This window comes from Miniopterus schreibersii (assembly GCF_964146895.1).
Source record: "Miniopterus schreibersii genome assembly, chromosome: 19".
In the NCBI taxonomy this organism is placed as follows: domain Eukaryota; kingdom Metazoa; phylum Chordata; class Mammalia; order Chiroptera; family Miniopteridae; genus Miniopterus; species Miniopterus schreibersii.
In genome coordinates, this window is record NC_138119.1 from 6,862,246 (window position 1) to 6,886,434 (window position 24,189).

The 24,189-nt window shown below is 41.7% G+C and overlaps 1 long non-coding RNA gene across 1 annotated transcript in view; it reads left to right on the top strand.

The window, feature by feature from the left end:
• The window catches only part of LOC308549417, a 31,862-nt gene extending 22,302 nt beyond the window's left edge, over nt 1-9,560 (top strand). Inside the window, exon 3 of the long non-coding RNA XR_013997753.1 lies at nt 9,409-9,560. This is a non-coding gene — a long non-coding RNA (uncharacterized lncRNA). The remainder of the gene's footprint in view (nt 1-9,408) is intronic.
• The last annotated feature ends 14,629 nt before the right edge of the window (nt 9,561-24,189 follow it).

Below are 24,189 nucleotides of genomic sequence, written 5' to 3' on the forward strand. Positions count from 1 at the left end.
TCTAGTCCCTTCTCAACGTGGCTGCTGGAAGATTCTGCTCCCCAGGACCCTCCTCCTCCTCCTTGTCCCCTGAAGATGTGTAAACCACTCAACTGCAGGAGAGGAGAGGGATCTTCACACACTTCTTTCCTTCGCTGTGGTCTGCGGTGCGTCGCTATCAGGGAGCGCGTACAGGCAGTGAGGCATCTATTCCTTGACTGGAAGCTCTGCAGTGACCCTGGACCCCAAGGTTCTGGGGTAACTGCCCTCCTTTAAGTCTTGGCTGCTCTAACTGGTACGGCTTCCAACCTTCTCTTGCACTAATTCCAAGCATTCCACATTGTTATCAGCAGGAGACTCCCAGGCATTCTGGAAGCTCTGCATGAGAATAGGAACTACTGTTGCTGTAGCTGCCTGGACCCACAGCAGAAAGCCAAGAAAAATCACTCCACACCCTGTGCAATGATTTCCCCCAGAACTGACACAGCCAGGGAGTCTGCCGAGCCACGGAAATCTCCCTCCAAGCACCGTGTCCCTAGTAGCTACCGAAGCAGTGTTTGTTACTCGTCAGTTTCTGTAGATGGGTGAAAACCGATGGGAACAGTCTCTGTTTCTGAAGGTGGAGAGCCATCCAGCGAAACTTTCAGAAAGGAGGAGGCAGGTCCACCGGAGGGATCTTGTCTCCTTTTGCCACTGTCAGTACTTTGGGGCCTCAGTGAGAGGGCTCCCCTCCAACAACCTGAAATTAAAGTTGCCCTTTTATACTTAAACCTTAAAATCAATGCATAATGGATCAAAGGATATTGTCAGAATCTTAGTGAAAAAGAACTGTGCTGTAACCCGAAGACAAAATTATCCTAAGTTCAAGAAAGAACCTGTCAGAGTCAGGGCTGGTCAGCCCTGAGAACTTCGGGAGAAGGAGGACCTGAGAGAAAATCTGGTGGTGGTTAACCAAGTGCTTTTAGGTCAGAGGTTGTGCTGGCCCGTCCAGCTCTGGAGGCAGGTAAGTTGCTGCTTTGGAACTGGTTGAGTTTGCCTCTGTCAAGCATTCAGTGCATAGAACAGACTCCCTTGTCTCTCATTCCGTGCTCTGCAAGCAGCCGGCTCTCACCATCCGATTCCCCAGAGCTGGTCACACAGGACACGAATGTGTTGGCCCGTGGCCATTGTGTTCCTATTCATAAATTTCATTATGAGTCATAACTGGTATCCTGGTTTTGAATACCAGTCTGTGGGAGCTTGAATTTGTTGTGGGAGCTGAGTCCACCATCTGTGTGTTCACAGATTGGATTTCTAAGCCTATAGGTCTGAGGACCAGACCTGTAGGCTTAGGTGAATCACCAAGGTAAAACCATGCCATGCAGGAGCTCTTGGGGTCCCTAGACACTCCCTGGCTGGCTGGTGGTCAGTACCCTTCCCGCTCAGACTTGTAAAGTTGTCAGACCTAGTGAGGGTTCTGTCTAGACTCAGGGACTGGCAGGATAGAATTTTGTTTGGCATCCTGGGCTGACATCAAATAGACTTGGTGTATATCCTTTCTTCAATTATTAACTTCAGTCAGCTGTCTACTCTTTCTGTGCCTTAATTTTCTCATCTGTGATTTGGGGAAAACAAGTGTCTCCTTCATAGCATTGTTAGGGAAAAATGAGGCAGCATGTTAAGTCTTCATGTAGTGGGTAACATAAAATGATGCTTAATAAGTAGAAGTTACTCTTATTTTTAGAGCTCTCACTAGATGCCAGCCAGGCACTGTGCATTGATATATTTGCACAAAGTCAAGCAGCTGGCAAGCAGTAGAACCCGGAGTTGAGCCAGGTCAAAGCTAACGTATTTGACTACTGGCTTAAACTGTTTCTGATGGTTTAACAAACATGGCAAAACCCACACTTCCAAAATGTCTCTTCCCCTTTAAAGGAATAAATTTGGAAGACTGTATACTTATTCCTAAGACTATTTGGAATTCCACTTTTGGACTTACCTGAGAAAGTGATATATTTTTTAAACATCCTTAGCAAGGACAAATCTTTATTCCTAAAGAGATTTGATCTTTCTTAATAACCAAAACTTACTTTATGCCAAGTCCAATAATTAAAGTGGAGAATTCCATATAGCAGCAAAGGATAGGTTAAGAAGCTTCATTGAGAAAGCGTTTTAGTTCAGAATGCAGAAGAGCTGTATAATAGTGACAGAAAACTAAAAGTGATATGAGGTTTCAGGCAAAAGAGCCTCCCCATCACTTGATGTGCTCCTACAGAGACAGAAACTGAACAACTTCTGTCTTTCTCCCCAAGAGAGGACTTGTGCTTCTCAGATCCTATTTATAACCATCACTGTCATCCAAAAGCAACCTTAAAGCACCCATATATGCTGTGAAGCTAGAGTGACTGTCTTGATTTTCCCAGGACTGAGGGGTCCTTTGGGAGTATGGGACTTATAACTAAACCTGGAAAAAGTCCCATGAAACCTTGATGAGTTGTTCACCTTAAGGTGAGAGACTTTGGAATAAAGCAGGTCCTGGTTGCGTGGTTGAGGCAAACATAAAAGATATGCAGGCAATCCAACCTTCACTGAACCAACATGTGAATAAATGAAGGTGTTGTATATAGAGGGTGTTTTATATACAGGGTTGGGCACAAGTAGGTTTACAGTTTGTATGGAGACTAACACAATAATAAATAATACTACAAGAATAAACTCTCTTTCATGTACTCTAACCTACTTTTGCCCCACCCTGTATAAATGAAATTTCTAAATATTTGAAATTTACTCTTTTTAAACATTTATTTATTGATTTTTAGATAGGAAGGGGGGGGGAGAGAGAAACACCAATTTGTTGTTCCACTTGCTTATACATTCTTTGATTGATGCTTGTATGTGCCCTGACTGGGTAGCGAACCCACAACCTTGGTATATGAGGACAACACTCTAACCAACTGAGCTACCCAGCCAGGGCTTGAAGCTTGTTCTTTAAATACCAACAAATTTACACATATTAGATTTAAAATGTCTTAAAACAGATAGTTCCTGTACTCCTTGTCAAGCAATAAGAAGTACAGGGATGTCTTTTTTATTAGGAAATATCAACAAAACATTAGAATTGGAATATAGGGCAACAAAGCAAAATAGTTACGACTTAAGTATTGACAGAAGTGGGTTTGAACTTGCTTCTGTCAATTAGAGCATGCCAGGTTACTTAATCTATCTTAGTTTTCTCAGCTGTAAATTGGGGATAATATTTATACCTACTACAGAGAACAGAGCCCAGTAGACCATAATAAGCACTAGGTAAATTGTATTTTCTCATTGTTAGTAACCAACCATTTTTGTTGGAACTACATAGCTGCAGCCAAGTTGCATTTTCTTCTAGTTCATCTGAGCAAACTGCGGTGCGCTATCAGGATCTCAGGATCTCCTCTCTGAGTACTTAATCTCTTTATTGTAAACACAATGGGACGGCTGTTGGAGGGCACTTAAACCTCCAAGGAGCAAAGTTCATGTGCTTTTTGATGGCTATTGATTCATTTATATCTAGTCCCTGGACTGTTTTCCAAATACTCAGGAGTTCTGGAAACATTACTGAACTATAAGTGTGGCTTTACAAAAACCAATCAATCTCCCGATTTTACCAACAGTTTGAAGTTAAAATAATCGTTTTCAATCATTTTACAAAAGGCTCTTCTCTTTGTTCTACCACCCATTTTGTCCCTCCAAAAGTCCTTATTCTTTCTGAAGGGTCCTCAAATACTGAAGAACTACTTGGACAACATGTGCACCTGAATCTGATTAATTTTCTCAGGGATGCCCAGAAAGGAACATTTTAGCATAATAATGAAACTTTTAAGATAGTAATTGTTTTTCCCTTAACACTTTACCCTTGATCTTGTACTGAAAAAGCAGTAAACAGCAAGAGTCACAAGGAGAAGGTTCTAAGGTAATAAAGGAGCACAGAGGCCCACTTAACACGGTGCTCTCTGCTTTCCTCCCCTTCTCTCCTCTACCTGCAGCCCCAGCCACTGCAGCCCAAGCCCGTGGTTCACTCCTGAACCAGCTGCATTCCTCCCTTCAGGACGCACAAAGATCAGTGAGTGCTCTCTTAAGTCCATAGGACAGCCCTGAGGTGTTCCCTGGGACGGGGGGGGGGGGGGGGGGGGGGGGGGGGGGATACCTCAGAAGAGCAGGTAAAGTCATGTATACTGGCATCATTCACGTGTCTGAAAGGAGAGGAATTTTAGAAAATCCCTTCAATCCAGAGTTAACCTATTTGAAACCGCTGGGAGTTGGCTTTCTGTTTAAAGGTTTAGCTGTAAGTAAACAATCTAAAAAAAATTTAAAGACCTTGTTTTTGATCAGACTGTTCAAAGACAGACTTTTGTGGGTAAAAGTTCACCGGCCTGAAACAATAGAATCATCTGTGAGTGGAATAAGGCCTTCACTCTTTTTCTTTTAGCTTTAATTTTATTTAATAGGGAAAATTGAAGATCCCATACAAATCTAATTCATGTAATATTTTCTTTAATATCTCATGTTTTCTGAGTAGCCATGGCATTTGGAAAGATTAAAGTATATCGCTAACCAGTTTGGCTCAGAGGTTGGAGCGTTGGTCCTCGGACTGAAGGGCCCGGGTGGGCTCCAGCCAAGAGCACGTACCTGGGCTGCAGGCTGCGTCCCGGCCCTGGCGGGGGGCATTCAGGAGGCAGCCAGTCCGTGTGTCTCTCGCACGTTTCCCTCCCTCCCTCCCTCCCTCCCTCCTTCCCTCCCTTCCTCCCTTCCACTCTCGCTGAAAAGCAATGGAAGGAATATCCTTGGGTGAGGATTAAAAAGTAAAAATAAAACAAAAACTAAGAAGGATAAATCTGGCTGCTCTGTGGACCTAGAATAAGTGGTAAATGTTTTTGAAAATTAAAGGGTAATTGACACACAATGGCCTTCACTCTTAAAGCAGAGGCCTCAGTCCCCCTTCACCAGCCGCCTCCATGGGAGAACGGGCACAGCTGGGTTCACCTCAGAATGGTTTTCAAACTGGTCGTTGATATGAGGAGAGTTGTAGAAGATACTATGCAGTTGGGCATTTTTCTAGGTCTAGGAAAAGCTGGGAACAAATTTCAGAAGGGTTGGTCTTCGCTTGGCAAACAACCTCCTGAATCATTTGGCCAACACTCATTTAATGATTAAAAAGCAAGAGAAAAAGTAGCAGGAACTTTTCAACTCCCATGGCTCTGTATTGATCCCACTATAGTTAACTATAAAAACCACCCAGAACTGAAAAAGGAAAGATAATCAGTCTGACCCATCCCCTGATTAAAACCTTACTTTTTAACATTTTAGTGATAGTTCTTGACCCTTTATTAATGAGCCCAATGAATCACTATGTCAAAAATACGAAGGTAATTACATGTGCGTAAGTTTGCCTATGTGAAGTTCAGAAATTTTTCAGGTTGTGAAATAGGATTATTTTAGCGACAGCCTCATAAGCCCTGCTAACAGTAATGTGCAAAGCTGGTTTAGGTTGAGGGAAGGCTGTCAAAGAAGAGTCTCCTTCCACCGCCCTTAGGACGTCTTCCCAATGTAATGACAAGCCACGCCGTCTAGATGATGGTAGTGCACACCAAGAGAACAGGGCTTATCACGGGTAAGCTAGAATTATCCTGACCTCCAACTTTGGTGTAAGCGGAGGAGAAAGGAGAGACCTAATGGTTTCTGTCCCTCCTAGTTGGAAATTACACGCTCTTCCCACGTCCCTGCTGCATCGTATGCTCTTCACCAACCATCTGGTCCATCGAGGATCACACTTCTCTTTATAGCTTCATCCCCAATTCTCTGCACCCCCACTACACAAGGTGGCATAGGGCTGTTGGACTTGGTGAATGGGTGAAGTAACTTAAGGAAATCAATGTAGGAAAAGACTTTTTTTTTTTAACTGAACATGAAATTTGTTCTAATTGCACAACTCACAGTGCAACCTGATAGGTTGGAGCTCTGAGCTGCCTTCCTGGAAGTCCATCAACACTTCCACTTAATTTCATTAAATAGAAACTTAGACTCATGGCCAATAGAACTGCTGCTTCAAGAGCGAAGTCCATATTCCACTCTAAAATTTCTCATGTCACTGTGATTTCAGCCTGGTGAACCCACAGAAGACTGCAGAAGGGAGGCTAGCAAAATTAAGTGCCCTACCCTCACCCCCCAACTGTAGGAGGAAGTCAGGGGTTCTAGTTGGTCTCATTTTAGGAACTGTCTCTTGCTGCTTCCAGTAGTTCATTCTCTCAGTCTGACTTATTCAGTCAAGAAAACCCAAGTGGGCCATGGCCAGTAGCTCAGTTGGTTAGAGCGTCGTCCCGAAGCGGGTTCAATTACCGGTCAGGGCACATACAAGAATCAGCCAAGAACAAGTGGCACAGGTTACAGAAAAGGTAACCATTCTAGCATAGCCATTGTTCCTCAGTTACTCAAGGTTGATTTATTTGGCTGTGAGACTATGCATATAACTCTCTCTTGTCCTCCCTCTGCTACTATTAATGTGAAGAGTTAGCACTGGGACACCCAACCTATGAAGACAGTGGCAACAGGGGAGCTATCAGTTCCAACCGAGCAGATCAGTAGAACTGATCAAACTCTTAAGTCTCCTATACTCTCCACTGAAGTAGAGTTTTGCCTCAAGTCTCTAGTTAAACTTGACCACCATAAACGTGCTCTACAATATGTGACCAACATTAACTCTCTGGTTCCATCAGCGTTGCACTACTGAATATTTCTCTCGTTTCCACTCTCAGACCTCGCTCTCACAGCATACTGTTGCTGCCGCAGCGGCAGGCACATGGGCAATAACAGCCAGTGCACAGCAATGTGATATAGACTTAAAAGAAATTGGACCACAGCAATCAAAAGTTGTCTGTTGTCTAGACAGTATGACAGTTATTGGGCAGTGTATTCGTGTGCAAGAAATTATAAAGAAAATCAAAAGACTTCATTGGATTGTGGCTTGGGGAGCTTGACTGAGTTTCATCCAGGCCTTGGTTGTGGTAAAATCTCATTATACCAACCAAGAGTGTTTAATGACTTATAACCATTTCCTTGCATTTGCTGATACTGTCAAATCTTGGATGAACTTCGGGATCTCTAGTTACATCAGTGACTCCATTCACAGGACCTTGACGTATACTTCTCCACAGTACTAAAAATCTTACAGTGGACTGACAGTGCGGACAGACATCTGTCCTTACAACAGATGACTGCTTCGAGGGGATAAAATCACTTCTACCTTTCTGTTGAGGATGCGTTATGGAAGTACACAATAGCGCATACTTTCCTCGAGCTTTAAAGAAGGAGCAAGCAGTGCCATAAGCCAATTATCCCAGCAGCTTAAGCAGACCATAGAGACTCTCTCAACAGCTTTACCAGCTGTGGCACTGAAAATACGCTCAGTAAATACAGTATACTTTCCTGAGATTGACTTAGAATCTGGTGTTACTGAGCAGTTAACTAGATGAGGGCTGAGAAAATAGACTTTCAGTCACTCCTTTCATATGGATCTCGGCTGCTCAATGTGTTTGTTGCTGAATGTATTAGGGGGCATCTATGTAAGCATGGGAGGTGGCCTCCGTGCAAGATCTTATCACCAAGACTCACCCACTACTGTTCATTCTATTGCAACTTGGCCAATGGAGTTCAAATATGATGACTTCCAAGACGTTTCCTTAGACACGTCATCTGCTCCCTTAGATCGCAATCCAGATATCAACAACCTAGTATCCGACATGTCCATAAAAGAGTCCAGGAAACACTGGGACATTTGAATTTAACATTGTGGCACACAGAGAAAAGCACACACAGCCCATGCAACAACTAGCAAAACACAGCCGCAAACGTCTTGTCCACGCTTTGATTGATGCTCATTTGGATAATCTTCCCGCAGTGTTAGCTCTGTGTTGTGCAGAAGCATCTCGCCATTTCCAAGCTGAGAGATAGCTTCCCCCATTAGAAAATAGAATCCATGACTGAAACCCAGGAGGGTCCAATAAGGAAATGTTTTAATGCTTAGTTGATGGTTTTTACTAATATCTCCATAGAGGGTGGGCTTGCTCTGTAATACTGAGGGTCTCTGTGCCGTTCCATAGATCATATATCAGAAGAGTAGGGAAGTAAAACAAATATTGTATTAAGTCGGGTACACACTGCCATACAGTGCTTGTTGAGAAAACACATGAGTAGAACTGATAAAAATTGGGGTATGATAAAGCATACATTTTTAAAAAATACTATACATGGGTAACTAGTCTAATATAATAAAAATGACCAAAAGAGCAAAACTCAGAATTTTACTATTTCTTTGATGTTCTGTTTTTTGGTTATACCAAAGTTCATCCCATTTTTCTTCTACTTGTCCTGTATATTTCAAGATAATACTAAAAAAAAATTAAAAAATACAAAGAACGGCAGTACTGATGATGGCTTCAGAAATAAGTGTTGTTAGCTAAATTGTCAGAGATCTATTCATGGCCTTTCCTACTGCAGAACCTTCCTGTGACTTGCTCTTGTAATTTAATGCCATCTTTGTTTCCATCCTGGTGTACATAGCAACACCAAAAATTTCTTTTGTGTTTTTTAATCTGGCTCCACAAAGCAAGAGACTCTCTGGCCCCAGAGGTCTTACAATTTCTTCCCTTTGTTGAAGTATTATCATTCGTCCCACGAATCTGCACAAGTCTACTTCTGGTGGCGGACATTCTGTCACAGCTACAAGAGTGTCCAAATTGGCAAGTGTTTGTAATACTGCTGTTTCTGGAACCGCTGCATGTGTCTTTCTCCATCCAAACTAGCAGTTGTAATGTGACAAGAACCTCAAGCTGATCTGGGGACAGAAGCACCAAATCTGCAGGGAAACTTTCATCTTTGGCTACAGAACAAAATCACCCACCCGAATGTTTTTTGATCTAGTTTTTACAAGGCCACCACTTCGAACAACATAAACAGGAGCTCCATTTACTTCATCATCTGAGTTATGTCGTAACCAATCTTCATATCCCTGCTTATGGCAGTTACTGTTATCACAAAGAATCATGGAAGTCCACTGGTAATTGGACTGGTGGGTGTATCAATCATAAGCTGAACCAAAAATATAAGAAAATAAAAGTTTGCCACTCTTCCGAATTGTTCAAATAAGTTCTTTGGAATAAAATTCCACACAGTATACTTAGATGAGATGGTCCAGTTATCTGTAAGTTTCTGAGGTGTGTAAAGGCCATTCTGAGGAAACCTGTTGGCTATGTAAATAGTTCTTGTGTCACTTTGATGTGGGACTGAACCCGAAACCTTGGTGTCATAGGATAATACTAACCAACTGAGTTCCCTGGCCAGGGTTCATTTAATAACTTTTAATTTTCTCCTATTATGCCACCAAACATTTTGATATGCTCAACAAATTTTTTTCAGGGGAGAGCACGAATGCAGACCTCCACTACCACAAATTATGCAGTTGAGTTTCTCACATGAGAGGAAATTGCAGGGGTCAGCACATCCGGAGGGCAATGGATAAACCTCGCCCTGGGAAAACCACCTTTGTGACCATGTATCTCCTCTGCCAGGTCAGTACTCCCCAATTTTTTTTGAACCCCTATTATGAGGCAGGCATACCCATACAGGAAATGGAGTGATAAAATAAAACTCCCAGCGCTCATGAAGCCTACATTCTAGTTAAGGAAACAATTTCAGTAACCACAGTAGAGAGCCTGTTGTTAATGTGTGTAATGCTGAAGATTTAATATACTCTGGCTTTAATTCAGAATTACCTGTCTTGCAATGTACATGTTTCATGTAATCAGATTTTATCTCAACTCCAGTAAAGTAATTGCATGTTATTAAGCACCAATGTAGTAATAAGATGTTCGCTTGTAACGAGTCTGTGACTACTTAACTCAATAGATTGGGAAGGGTATAATGACATCAAGGTCTTTTAACTCTTGGGTTTATTCTGTGCACAAATTAGTTAATACCCTTCAGGCTCATAGCCACAGACTACTTTGCTAATCTGGCAGTCCTCCTTCAGGGTTGGGCAGTTAGAAACTAGAGAAATCAGGGAATGATAGATTACGGAGCTATTAGCACTGTTGGAAAAACAGCTTAACATCCACACCCTGATGATGGTATCCTAAGAGGCTTGTGAGACAATGGCATCATTGTGATCAAATGTGGCCCAGGGCAGTCTTCACACAGAGAGCTCTCTAGGCTTTCTTGTGTCTCCTGTCTCCACCAGCCAGGAAAATCAGGAGGGAGTTCTTTACCTTGGATGAGATACTTGGGATGGGATTGTAGTCCTTTTATTTCTGGGCAGCTTCAGTGGTCCAGTCTTCTAGAGCTCCTGAATTAAACTGTTAATATAGATAAGAGTGTAACAAACCCAGCCAGGCGTGGCTCAGAGGTAGAGCATCGACCTAGGATGGAGGAGATTGAGGTTAGATTCCCGGGCAGGGCACATGCCCGGGTTTGCGGGCTCCATCCCCAGTTGGGGATGTGCAAGAGGCAGCGATCAGTGACTCTCTCATCATTGATGTTTCTTTCTCTCTGTCCCTCTCCCTTCCTCTCTCTGAAATCAGTAAAGATATATTTTTAAAAAAGCATAACAAGCCTTGGCCAGTGTGGCTCAGCTGGTTGAAGCGTTCCATACATGGTAAGGCTGCAGGTTCGATTCTCCGTCAGGGCACATACCCAGGTACCCTGTCTGGGTGTGTAAGGAAGGCAACCGATCAATGTTTCTCACATCGATGGTTCTCTCTCTCTCCCTTCCTCTCTCTCTAAAGTCAATAAAACGGTATCTTCAGAGAGGATTAAAAAAATTAATAAGAGAATGACAAATATGATGGGACAATTTGAGCACCATAATAAATAGTGTCAACAACATATTATGACCCATTGAATAAAATAGGAATCTATGAGTCCATACTGGTATAAATAAACAGCCAAACAGGTCATGGAGAAGAGAACATTTGTCCTTACAGTAGAATGCCAACAACAAAATATAGAAGGGATGATAGAATTACAAAATCACCATTTGGCAATCACAGTAATAAAGGACTCAGGCAAGAATCATCAATGGTTGCTAAAGCTAGTGGGTGGGGTTCGATGAGGAACAGGGCGATTGCGTAGTCCCAGCATGTCTCCCCACAAGCTACTTGGTAACAAAAAGGGAAAGATGATAATTTCATTAAAAATTTTTTTAAGAGTTTACTTGAACCAAACTGATGACATATTCTGGGAAGCAAGATCTCAAATGCTCCCCCCAAAATAGTAATTTTAAAGTGCAGAAACCTGACGGACACTATCTGAACCAAGTCATTAAAGGTAATTTCAACAGTAATGAAACAAATCAACTGATAGTGTATGCTGAGAAGATTACACGGTCACGTCTGCAGTATTCCTGCTAAGAATGCATAACCTGAATCTAATCGTGAGGAAATATCAGACAACCTAAGCTGACAAACACTCTATAAAACAATTGGCCTGTAACTCTTCAAATATGCCAAGGTCACAAGAGGTGACAGAGTGTGGAAAATGTATTCCAGGCTAATGGAGACTAAAATAAAGGTACTTGACAACTGAACGCAAGGTATGATCAGGAATTTTCTTTTACTATAAGGGACACTGTTGGGGAAATTGCAAAATTTGAATGAGGTCTGTGGATTAGGTAATATTATTGTATCAGTTCTCACATAGTTTTCGTAATTGTACTGTGGTTATGAAAGAGAATTGCCCTTGTTTTTAGGAAGTACACACTGAAGTTAGGGAAAAGGGCATCATGTCTGTAACTCACTCTCAAAGAGAATAAACATATACATACACAGAGAGAGTCTTTAAAGAGAGAGCGTGTACAGGCACACACTAGGTATTGGCCTAGATTGCTAGAAAAAAAATAAGTGAAATTAGCAAGGGGTTTATTCACAACTGATGTCAGAAGTTCTGAGAATATGCCTAAAACCCTATGATTGGATACCCAGTGCAAATTTATGGTGTAAGTCAAGATAAGCAGCCCACAGGGCAGGAAGTCTTGAATACCAGTGAGTCATTCCCTGTTTGAGAACACTCTCCTAAATCAGTTCAGCCCATCCCAACTTCAATTCCACAAACTCCTCAACAACAACAAAAAAAATTGTGGTTTTTTTTTTTTTTGAGAGCATGTTTATTAAAGCTGGAGACAGTGAAACAAGAAAGGGCTTAGGATAGAAGCAATGGGAGAGAGCCTAGGGTAGCTTTGGCTTTCTAGAAATGTCGTAGGAAAGAAATGGGCCTACGCAGGGCTGCTCTGGCTCACTGGGAAGCCAGAGAAAAGGGGGCTTTGGAGACAGGTTCAGGGGAGTAGCCCGGGATGAGTTGCTGCTGCCCATTGCTCGAGGGGTGGCAAGTCTTGTGGGGTCCCTTAGAGTTTAGGAGATGCAGGCCTGTGGGGGAAGAAGTGGGGGAAGGGGAAGGCTCGGGCTTGCTCCTGGAGGGAGAGCACACCCAAATTGTTTCTTTAATGTCACATTGAGTCATTGCCATCACAAATTCCACCCAACTCTCTGTTTAAACAATAGAATAATCCATTTTCTGACAAACAGGTTTAATCCAGATAAATTCTGTACATTTTTCTAATATAGGGATAAGATTACCTAATACCGGGATAAGAGTCAAAGCTGATTACAACTCTGCACCGGTCCAGGTCGACCCACCACCACCCTCTCTTTGCTCTGTTACTCCTACATCATTGTGGGCAGGAAGCAGTCATATTGAAATACAAATTTTACTTGTTTCTTTAAAAAAAAAGGAAAACAAATAGATGGTTTATTTTAAGAATGTACAGGAACTTATATTCTAAACGTCCAAAAATACATATTCTGCAGACTGTTATCACTTCAGACCCCTACTGCAGCTTTTCTTTAATCTTTTTAAACATCCTGTTACCGAAATTGCAGCTGCATCTACAGCAGGAAGCACAATAGGATAATAATTGATCAGACATCAAAAGCACCTGGGTGGCTCTTACATTGACTTTTAGCCTCCCACCAACACCATGTTCTTAGGTTCTTTTCCAACCACATTAATGTATTTTTTGTTTGTTCTTTTTCCTTTGCCCTGAGTAATTACTATGAATTTTGGCCAGATCAAGAATTTTTCCCAGGAAGAGACCACGAGTATTAAGAAAGCAGACAAACAGCACCTGGAGATAAGACGTAAACTCTTTTCAGGCCCACCCCTCTCTTTGATTTCTTTCTCCCTATTGAATGAGATTAATTAGTGGAATTGCACGGGCTCGGTATGGGGGAGAGGCCCTCTACCTGACCTGTGCTAGGAATTTCCTATTGACTTTCATGCGATGAACTTAGAACTGTCCTCACCCCGTGTCATAGTAAGAACCACACCAACGGGCTTATGAGGACTGCGACTCTAATATATGTGCACACCCAGCAAGTGTTTCTCGATTATAAAATGTTAGAGTTAGGAAGGGCTTTAGAAGACATTTCGATTGACCTCTCTTCCCAGGCAGGCAGTTCTGACAAGTGGTCGCCAGCGGAGGCTGTTATTTGTCATCACCGGAGCTCCCCATGGCACGGGGAGCGCGCTTCGGCGCTGGACAGCTCTCGCTGCAGCCCTTGCCTCTCGCTGCGCGTCTCTGGGGCCTCAGAGAGCCCGAGCCTCTGCTGTATCGCAACCCTTCTCACATTTGGTGGCTGCTAACGTGTCCCAGTTAAGCTATCACCAGGTCTTGTAATGATTTTTCAGATCACATTGAGTAAATGCACGAACATTTAAAAGTTAACCACAGTTAACTCTGGAAGGTAAGATTATGGTTATGTTTTTATTTCCTTATGTGTAAATTCTAATTTCACAATATTTCTTTATGACAACATTACTTCTTTTTCTTAAATTTTAAAAATATAGCTTTATTGATTTCAGAGAGAGGAAGGGAGAGGGAGAGAGAGAGATGGAAACATGCCTCCTGCACGGCCCCTACTGGGGATGGAGCCCGCAACCCAGGCATGTGCCCTGACCGGGAATCGAACCTCCATCTCCTGGATCCTAGGTTGATGCTCAATGGCTGAGCCATGCAGGCCGGGCAACATTACTGCTTTTTATTCAGTTTATTCCAGATGCCAGTCCTGGCATGCATATATAATTTTCCTACAATAACTCCGAGAAATAGGAACTACAATTATCCTCCTTGTACAGATAAAGAAACAAGAGGGATTAAGTAACCTGCCAAGGGCGCACAGCTCAGTAAGTGGCTGAAAAGAAATTGGAACTCAGCTTTGCCTGATTCTTAACCATCCCTCTTAGAACAAGAAAAGCAGTGTATTTCTTTTTGTTTTATTTTTAGTGTGGTGTCCTGAACCTGGTACGATGTGCTAGGGTTGAGCTGAACAGCATAGAGTACACTGCAGTTATTACGTCCTTTGGTCTGGACACAGTTCAATCTAATAATGGCCCTAGGACTGTGCCTGATTTTTCACCTGTAATGTGAGATTACTGACTCATAGAGCTTTCAGAAAATCCTGTGGTTCTTACTTTATTTTTATTTTCCCCCTTGACACACTCCCTCTTCTCCCCCCCCCCCCGTCACCCCATCAGCTCTTGCACCTCTAGCTCGCTGTATCACCCTAGCTGTTAACATTTCCCTCCATGCTTATATAATCACATATAGACAAATAACAAATGCATGCATATTCAATATAGATATTTTTGTCATTTAAAAAGTAACTGCATTTTTGCCTCTTTTAATTAAAACAGTTTCTTGTGTAAAATCTCTCTAGATCAGCTGGTAGAGTACAAATTCGTTCCTCTTAATGGATGTTCCAAAATGTGGAACCTAATTTTTGCAGCCATTCCCCTACTGATGGGCATGCATAGTATTTGCAATTGATGTGTGTGTTGCCACTTAAAACGCTGCTCTAATAAATATCCTTGTACAGATGTTTCACAGTGTTTTTATTTCAATAGTTTTCTTGAAACTAGTGGTTTTATTTTAACAAAATAGATTCCAAGAACTGAGATTGCTGGGTCAAGGAGTATAAATAATTTTAAAATAATAGCTGTGGCCAGATTGCTTCCCATTTTATATTTCAATCACAGCACATTAAAATACCCTTTACCCCACGTCCCTACAGCAGTAGATATTACAGTGTATTTAGCAGCCATTCTAATTAAATCCACATGAAACAAGCAATCCAAGGAAACTACTTAAATATAATAAAGATTATTTACTGAGAATCAACAACAATTCTTATCCTAACTGGCAAAATAGTAAACTTTAATTCAAAATCAGGAACTATACATTGAGCTGTTAATTAAATACATCTCCCAGGTCTTTTTTACTCTTAACTTAAAATTGATGTATAACACACATGTAAAAGTGTGCCCAAATCATAAGTACACAGATCAATGAATTCCTGTAAAATGAACACATCCATGCCACCACCACCCAGGATGAGAAATAGACTTTACCAGCACCTCAAAAGCCTCCTCACGGCCCCTCACAATCATTGCCCCTTTTTCCTTCTTCAAGAGAACCGCAGAATAGTCTTGTCTGGTTTTGAAATACACAGAAATAGAATCATACAATATGTACTCTTTTTTGTGTGTCTGGTTTATTTCCCTCAATGTTGCACGTAGCAGTAGTTCACTCATTTTTATTGCTGCACAGTAGTTCATTTTATGAATAATATACCACAATTAATTATTCATTCTATTTTTGGTAGACTTTCAGGTCCTTTGGAACCCGAAACCTGTGACCCAATATATTAGCGACCAATATTCCCAACTTTGTGTCATCAGGCATTTTGATGATCGCACCATTTCCTTCTATACAAATCACTGACTTTTACCCATTTGACAAGACCTGACAGATTTGTGTCAACCAACCAGAGATCTCCCTGCAGGTTAACCTTAATACATTAATAAATATTATTTGGGCAAGTTACTCAATTAGCTAAAACTATAGCTATCTGTAGTAGCGTTTAACATACATTTCCACACTTCATCCAAGTCAAATATAACAAATATTTATGGGAGGTCTACTATGTTCCAGGTACAGCCTGGGTATAGAGCAGTGAACAAAACAGATCAGATCCACACCCTCATCTGGAATTTACATTCTAGTTGATAAGACACGGTAAACAAAAAAATGATTTAGATAATTTTACTTAAGTGCATAAGGAAAATGAAAAGGGCAGCACCATAGGGAGTAATGAAGAGGGAGGCAGACGACTTTTTTATTGATTTTAGAGAGAAAGGGAGAGAGGGAGGGGGAGAGAGAGAGGAACATCAATGTGAGAGAGAAACTGATTGGTTGCCTCCTTTATGGGCCCTGATCAGGGATTGAACCTGCAACCTAGGTATGTGCCCGACCGGAATTGAACCCACAACCTTTTGGTGTACGGGACGATGCTCTAGCCAACTGAGTATCCAGCCAGGGCCCCTGTAATTTCTTTCATAGCTCTTATCACAAGTTGTAATAACACTGTAATTTGTGTTGTTATCTGTCTTCCTCATTCAAGTTCCATAAGGGGCAGGAACAAGCCTGTTTTGGTTTCTGCTTCATCCCCAGTACCTTGCACAGAAACTGGGACCTGGTAGGTGCACAATAAATATTTGTTAATGAATTTGCCCTTGGTAGACTCCTGTTGGCCTACCTAGCCTCAATTCCTTTAAATGTTCATAAAACATCTTTTAATAATCTATGTCAAAATCTTCCAGGGATCTTTGAAGATTTTCACACCATAGTTTTTAAAGTGTCTTTTTTTTTTTTTTTTTTTTTTTTTACTATATGAAAAACATTTTGGGGGTAAAATTTAGTTATTGTATTATATGGATAAAATTTTAAAGTAGTACTGAATATTTATAATGAGAAAAAATAACTCTACTCCCCAGTCTTACTCTCTAGATAGGCAACTACTTCAAACTAAGCAGGTTTGATCAGTCCTCTCTCTTTAAAAGAAGTCCTTTTTCACACTAGAAAAATCAATACATTTCACCTTCTTATGCTTTTCCTGCTGTCGATAATGTTCATGTTTCCATTTGTGGTTTGCAATCACACTGGTGATTTCTTTCACTGTCTTTTAGTATTTACGACTAGAAGTCTTGACTCGTTCAAAGAGGCAGGACATCCCATTATCTCACACCTCTGTCCTGTTAAAAATGTCCTACCTGTTTGTTCTTCCAAAATGAAAATTATCTTCTTTTTTTTTTATTGAGATATATTTCACCATCAAATTCACCTTTTCAAAAAGTATTTCTCTTGGTGAAGCAGATGGAAAGAAAAGCGCATCTTACATGGTCCATCAGCAGACCGCTGAAGGATGGCCTGGGCTTCAAAGCCAAGGTAAGGAGGGAGGGCAGCAGTGAGAGCAGGTGGCTAGAGGCAGGGAAAAGCAAGGCATAGACTTTGTTTAATCAGAAAGGGGTAGTGAATTCCTTTCAGCAATTTCCCCTCATAACGAGCTCATCATTCCTTATTCATATCAGATAGCCATTTATCCAGTATCATGGGCAGACTGAGATACACATTTATTTTTTATACAGTTTGGAGTTTATGCTCCCCAAGCCCACCTGAAGAGCCTCTTCTGCTCTAGGCATTGTTACCTTTTGAGAGCCTAGGTAGTATCACATACGCATGTTAAAAGATATAATCATATCCCAAAGCAAATATCAAAATTTGTTATAAAATTTTGACAGAATTTAGTCTAATTTTTCTTTTGAAATGATTAAGCTATGAGTAAACAATGTTAAAATTATGCTTGGTTATCATTTGTCAAAAATTATCATACAAGCCCTGGTGGGTGTGGCTCTCCTGGTTGAGCTTCGCTCTGTGCACCAAAACGTGGCCAGTTCAATTCCTGGTCAGGGCACATACCCAGGTTGCGGGTTTGGTCCCCGGTTGGAGTGTGTATGGGAGGCAACCGATCTCTGTTTCTCTCTCACATTGATGTTTCTCTCTCTCCCTCTTCCTTCCTCTCTCTATAAAATCAATTTTAAACAATTATCATACAGCCCTGGCTGGGTGGCTCAGTTGGCTGGGGTGTTGTCCTGTACACCAAAAAGTCTGGGGGTTCAGTTCCGGGTCAGGGCACACACCTGGGTTTCGGGTTTGATCCCCAGTTGGTGCACACAGAAGGCAACCAATTGATCTCTCTCCCCCGCCCTTCTCTAAGTATGTCTTTGGGTGAGGATTAAAATAATAATAATAAAATTTTAAAAATAATAAAAATGTTCATACAATCTTGTGAATTTATGTAGAATGAAATAAAATCTAATCTTCAAATACTTTTCACATGCAATAAAACTTTTTTGAATATTAATATAGTTAATGAACTTTACATGTTACATGTATAGACATTTAATTAAAAATTTTATTAATCCAGAGAATGTGCATAAGCACAACTTTTGTATTAAGTGTTTGTATTTTTTAAATTAAATACACTCGCATGGTTAGCAAATCAGTCAATTCAGAAAAGTCAAGTCCTTTCTCCTATCAGCTATTCTCATTTTCTAGAGTCTAGAAGCAACCACTGTTGACCGTGTCTTGTGTGTCCTTCCAGAAAATTTGCACACATATCCCAGCATAATGTACAGCTATAAAAATACACAGATAGTATTGCATGATGATTATTACGCATCATGCTACTGGCTTTGTAATTACTATGGGTTTTTTCCCCATACCTATAGATTTATCTCATTGTTTTCAAAAGTTGCATAACATTTTACAAGATGAATTATATAAATCTTTATCTTTCTGGGAGTAGTGGCATTATGGATGACTTTTTCTGCCTTTTATTTGAAACCGTATTATTGTTGCTATGTGTTCATGTAATTAATCTTTTTCTTTTTATTTAAAAAAAAAAGTAAAGGAACCATCCCTTAGGGTGTGGTTTGTAGTAATAAATTCAATAGGCTACTCTGGGAGCCAGTAAAGACTGAGAAGGGGCATTTGAATCTGCCCATTCAGGAGCAGATAATGGCTCCTAATTACAATTTCAATAGAGACCAAAACCAAGTTAAGAGGTGAAGCTAACTGCCTGGGCAGATCTTGTTGGAGGAGTTTGCCAGAAACAGGTAGAAACAGGACAGAATCTTTGAAGAGCAATAGTGTTGGGCCGAGCCTTAGTTCCGTGTTGGAAAGGCAGAGACAGAACAGGTGTAAGCTCTGTCCCCTTGACTCTTTAGATTGTAAACCTAAAGATCAGATTAGCGGTGGAGAGTTGGTAGCCTCCGAAGAGAGCTTCCCCACCTTTTTCTTTGCATTTCTTTCAGAAGGGAGCGAAGGCCAAGAGTCTTCATAAATTATGCTCTTGAGAGTCAGAAACAGGGCACTGGGGAGAGGAGAAAGCCTCGAGACTGTAAATCCCTCGCGTTCCACCCGTTAGCGAAACCTGTTGTGCCCAGCCGGCTCTTCCAGACAACGTGGGGCCGTGGGAAAGCGAATTACACTTCGAATCCTGAAATCAGATTTGCCTTAGAGCTTCCCCAGAAGGCTGTTTGTTGTGAGGAAGAGCGGAGAGAACAAAATCACCGGAAAAAATAACGATTAGGTTGATGAACAGATATGCCTCTGAGTAAGAAATGACTGAGTTTGACAGTTACCCTTTTCCTGTGTAGTTCTGGAAATAATGTTCCCACCTTTGCTTACTGTAAGGATTATCCTCACTGGGAGGAATTTCCTGTGAGGCCCAAGGGGAAGGTGGTGCCAGACTAGTGCAGATCTATTTTAGACAGAGCTTTGCATCTTTCCCCACTTCTCAAATCCTACCATGTAAAGAGCATCCCCCTCTAACCCCTAAAACCCTCACGGTTTAGGTTGAATCAAAATCTTCTGGATATACTTTATGGTGGTCAAGCTGGCTGGGGGGTCAGAGGAGGGAAAGTGACTTTTCATGTTATATCTTTTGAATTTCGTATTATGAACGTGGGTCATTTTGTTGTAGGCAGCATGAATGGCACTGGGTGTTAGTCCGGTGGGGTCAGATCGGACTTGGGTTCAGCAACCTCGGTACTTGGGTTCTGGCTAGGAAAGAATTCAGAGCCAAGACCCAAACTATAAGAGAACATTTATTTCATTAAACACAGAGGTAGAAAAAGTAATTCCTACAAGAAATGGGCTTAGGAAACAAGTTATAGAGGCAAAGGAAGGGCACTGGGAAAGGAAGGGACCTGGAGCTTGGGAGTGAGGAAGCTAATGGTATTGTGCCTGAGGTAGGGGGAGGGGAAGGGGAGGGCACCGGCATGCTCCCAGGAGGGAGAGCTCACTGGGTCCTCTGTCCTAAGGGTTTTAAGGGTGGAGATTTCAGGGGCGGTCCCAGGGGAAGATCTCAATAGAATATTCAGCAGCTTTCCAGGTGTGTCCTGTCAGAGTTGTGGTCTCCACGGATTGATTGGTCGGCTCCAGGGCAGGGGGTCCTTATCCAATGTGGCTGGTCCTGGGATCAGCCTTGGCTGGTTTTGTTGCTTTTCTGGGCATGGAGCTGAAATACAAGTGAGGCCTAGATGTCATCTCTAGGGAGGAAAGGTCAGGGGATCCAAACCACATGACCAGTGATATGCTAGGGGAGGAAAGGCCACCCTGCGGGCGAGGTCCTACCCTACAGTTGTCGTTGCTAGGCATCCAGGGCTTTTCATCCTGGTGACCTCCTGTCCTCCTGTACTTGGCCCATCATCCTTGCTCTGCTCATGCCTGTCTCACTGCCTATCACAATTTTATTTAAAAAAAAAATTAAGTTGTTGTTTTAAAGACTTGATTAAGGCCACGAAGAGAAATTTTAGGTTTTGTTCTCTGGTCAGCATAGCCTCCTGGATTTACCTAATTTCAGGCCCTATTTGTTCATTTGATTTGTGATTTCATAGCATGTCGTTTTAGTTTAGGGCCCTCTTCCAGCAAACTACACCCCCAATTCAAGTTAACTAATCCCATCTAAAGAGGTCCATTTATGTGTTACCTCTTTTTCTTCCACATTTGTTTTTCATCAGCAAATAAAACATCATGTTAAACACACAGTGTCACTTCAAGCTTGAGATCTGAGTCACAGACAATTGACAGTCCTGCTGTTTAGTAGCTATGTGACCTTGCAGATCATGTAAAACATTCTGGGAGTGCGGGGATAGTGAAGCGGTCATATATAGGGTGCCCTAAGATTTGACTTTGGGTGGTGGGCACACAATGCAATATACAGTGCATGATGCAATATTCAGAGCAATATACAGAGCAATGATGTATCATATAATCGTACACGTGAAACCAATGTCATCTTATTAACCAATGTCACCCCAATAAATTTAACTTAGAAAACACACTCTGGGCCCTAGCCTGTTTGCTCAGTAGTTAGAGCATCAGCCTGAGGACTGAAGGGCCCCAGGTTCAATTCCAGCCAAGGGTACGTACCTTGGTTGCAGGCTTGATCCCCAGCCCCAGGTGGGGTGGGTGTGGGAGGCAACCAGTCGATGTATCTCTCTCGCATCCATGTTCCTCTCTCTCTCTCTCCTTTCCACTCTCTCCACTCTCTGAAAAGCATTGGAAAAAATAGCTTCAGGTGAGGATTAAACTCTCTCTCTCTCTCTCTCTCTCTCTCTCTTTCTGGGATTCAGTTTCCCCATGTGGAGCTGTGGAAGGTGCACTCACTAGGTCAGGAGTCAAAGGGTATGGGTTCAACTTCTGATTCTCCCACTTTGTTGCTGTCAGATCCTGGACATGCCTGGCCTGTGAGCTTCAGTTTCTATAAAATGGAGATAAATCTTATTATTGGGGAGACTGGAAAAGTGAGATGAGAGATATAAGATGTGTCCAGGACACATCAGCTATCAAGCCGCATTAGTGTCTTTTTTTTCCTTTCCACCTTCTTCTTTCTGCTTTTGTTTTATTTCCTATTAACTTTGTAAAACCTGACTGTTATTGAGATCGCTACCTCTCAGAGTGCTTTAAGGCAGACACAGAGTCTCAGGCTGTGAATGTCTCTGGCCTCTCTAAATTGTGCTCGAATGCCACAGGAGAGCTGTTTTTCTAATCTAGATGGAGATTAGTTAAACTTTTGCAGCAGCTCCACCCCTCAGGCAGCAGGCTGGGCCTGGGGGCTTCCCCCTAGAAGTCCTCCTGGATCACTACTACCACAAGGAGCCACCTGCATATTGCTTTGAGGAGCCACCTGGATGTCGATTTACTCCCTCAGGGCAAGAGAAGCTGTTCAGGCTTTTAAAACACATTGTTAAAACTCAGTTCACACACAGAAGCCAAACTGATGATTATGAGGATGTTAATAATGGTAATAATGCTAATAATAATAACAAAGCACATCTGCTATTCACTACCCTCCTGTGATCTGGGAGAAGTCAGAATGCAGTTAGCCCGGTACTTAATTTGATTATTAAAGATTTTATTGCATGTCTATCTCCTTTGAAGTTTTACTTCTACAGGCATATCTAGCTGTAAAATTCAAGTTCTGAACTAGACACACTAAGAGAAAGGAAAAGAGAAGACAGTTAACCTAAAAACTAGTAATTTAGTCATTTTAGTTAGTTTAGAAATGAGCCAGAGGTAGAAGTGGAAATTTAGGAGTTCATTAAGATACTTAGCTCTTCCACTCAGTGGATTTGTAACTGTTATTAGACATGCAGCTCTCCCTGGGCCTCAGTTTCCCTGTCTTAAGATGAGAATTGGTGAAATAATATCTGACACTTTTTAGCTCCAACTTTCCTAGGCCAGATGCTTACACATTTAAATTCTTCGGGGTCAGTCTGGTCCTCTTCTGTGGGCAAAGGGGAGAAGATTAAGGGTCCTAGTTTTGATAGAGCAACTAGCTTATGCCAGGTGCTGTGTGAGGGATTTTACGTACATTAATGTATACATTAACTCCTAGCACAGAATTACTCTTGAATATGAAACTGGACACAGTGGGTCCAGGCTGCCTGTCACTACTTCAGCCAATTAAACAGAGATAAGGTTGAATCATATATGAGCGTTTATTCCAATAATGCTAGCAGTATGGGAGAGCAGGAGGATTGTCCACAGAGAATCTGCTCTACCCCCCATCCCCTCATAAGCCAGCTGCTTATATTGGGCAGAAGGACAAAGATTACATGGGGAAGAAGGCAAAGGAATTACAGGCATGGGGAACTAGGCAAAATGAATAAGAATGAGTATAGTGGTTCAGTGCGAGCAGGGGGTTTGCAAAAGGGCAGGGCTCCTCCATCTAGGTGGAGGAGATGTGGACTGGGTGCCTTTGGAACTCCATTGTTTCGAGAACAAAATTGTTAATTTCCCACGATAATCATTCCAAGGTTAACTCCCATGTCCCAGGGTGTACTCAGAACAGAACAATCACAGGTAACAGAGCATGATTAATATTTCTGCCCCCTAACAATTTGATGAGTGGTCTTCAAACAGGTAAGCACACAAGCCATCACAAGCAAACAAAGTAATCGGTAGACAAAGGAAAACTGTGTGTGTGTGTATAAATTATATTTATAAATATAATTACTATAAATAATTTACATGTATATAAATTATATATTAATGTGTGGTGCATAATTTAGATTTTACATTAGGGGTATAAAATTTTTATTTATTTTTATTTTTAAAAATATGTTTTCATTGATATTTAGAGACAGAGGAAGGGAGAAGGAGCAAGAGAGGGAAACATCAATGTGTGAGAGAAACATCCATCGGTTGCCTCCCACCCATGCGCTGACCGACTACCTGGGTATGTGCTCTGACCAAGAATCGAACTGGCGACCTTTTGGTACATGGGATGACACTCAACCAACTGAGCCACACTGGCCAGGACTGGGGGTATAAAATTTTTAAATGAGAATTGAGACATTATCCTAGACACTGGAAATGAGATAATCACAGCTAACTTGCCAAACAGATATTTTACTCAGGGCTAATTTAGAGTTCATAATATGTCTAAATCAAGTTTCACGTATAAATTACAGGTGAGCTGTTTCTCAGTTCCTCCTTCCCTCCTTGCCACCCCCTTCCTTCTTTCCTTTCTTTTTTAAAAGATTTATACCTCTGCCCGGGCAGTGTGGCTCAGCGGTTGAGCATTAGGCTACGATCCAGGTGATCATGGTTTGATTCTGGGTCAGGGCACATGCCCTGGTTGTGGGCTCGATCCTCAGTAAGGGGTGTGCAGGAGGCAGCTGATCAATGCCTCTCTCATCATTGATGTTTCTATCTCTCTTTTCCGCTTTCTAAAATCAATA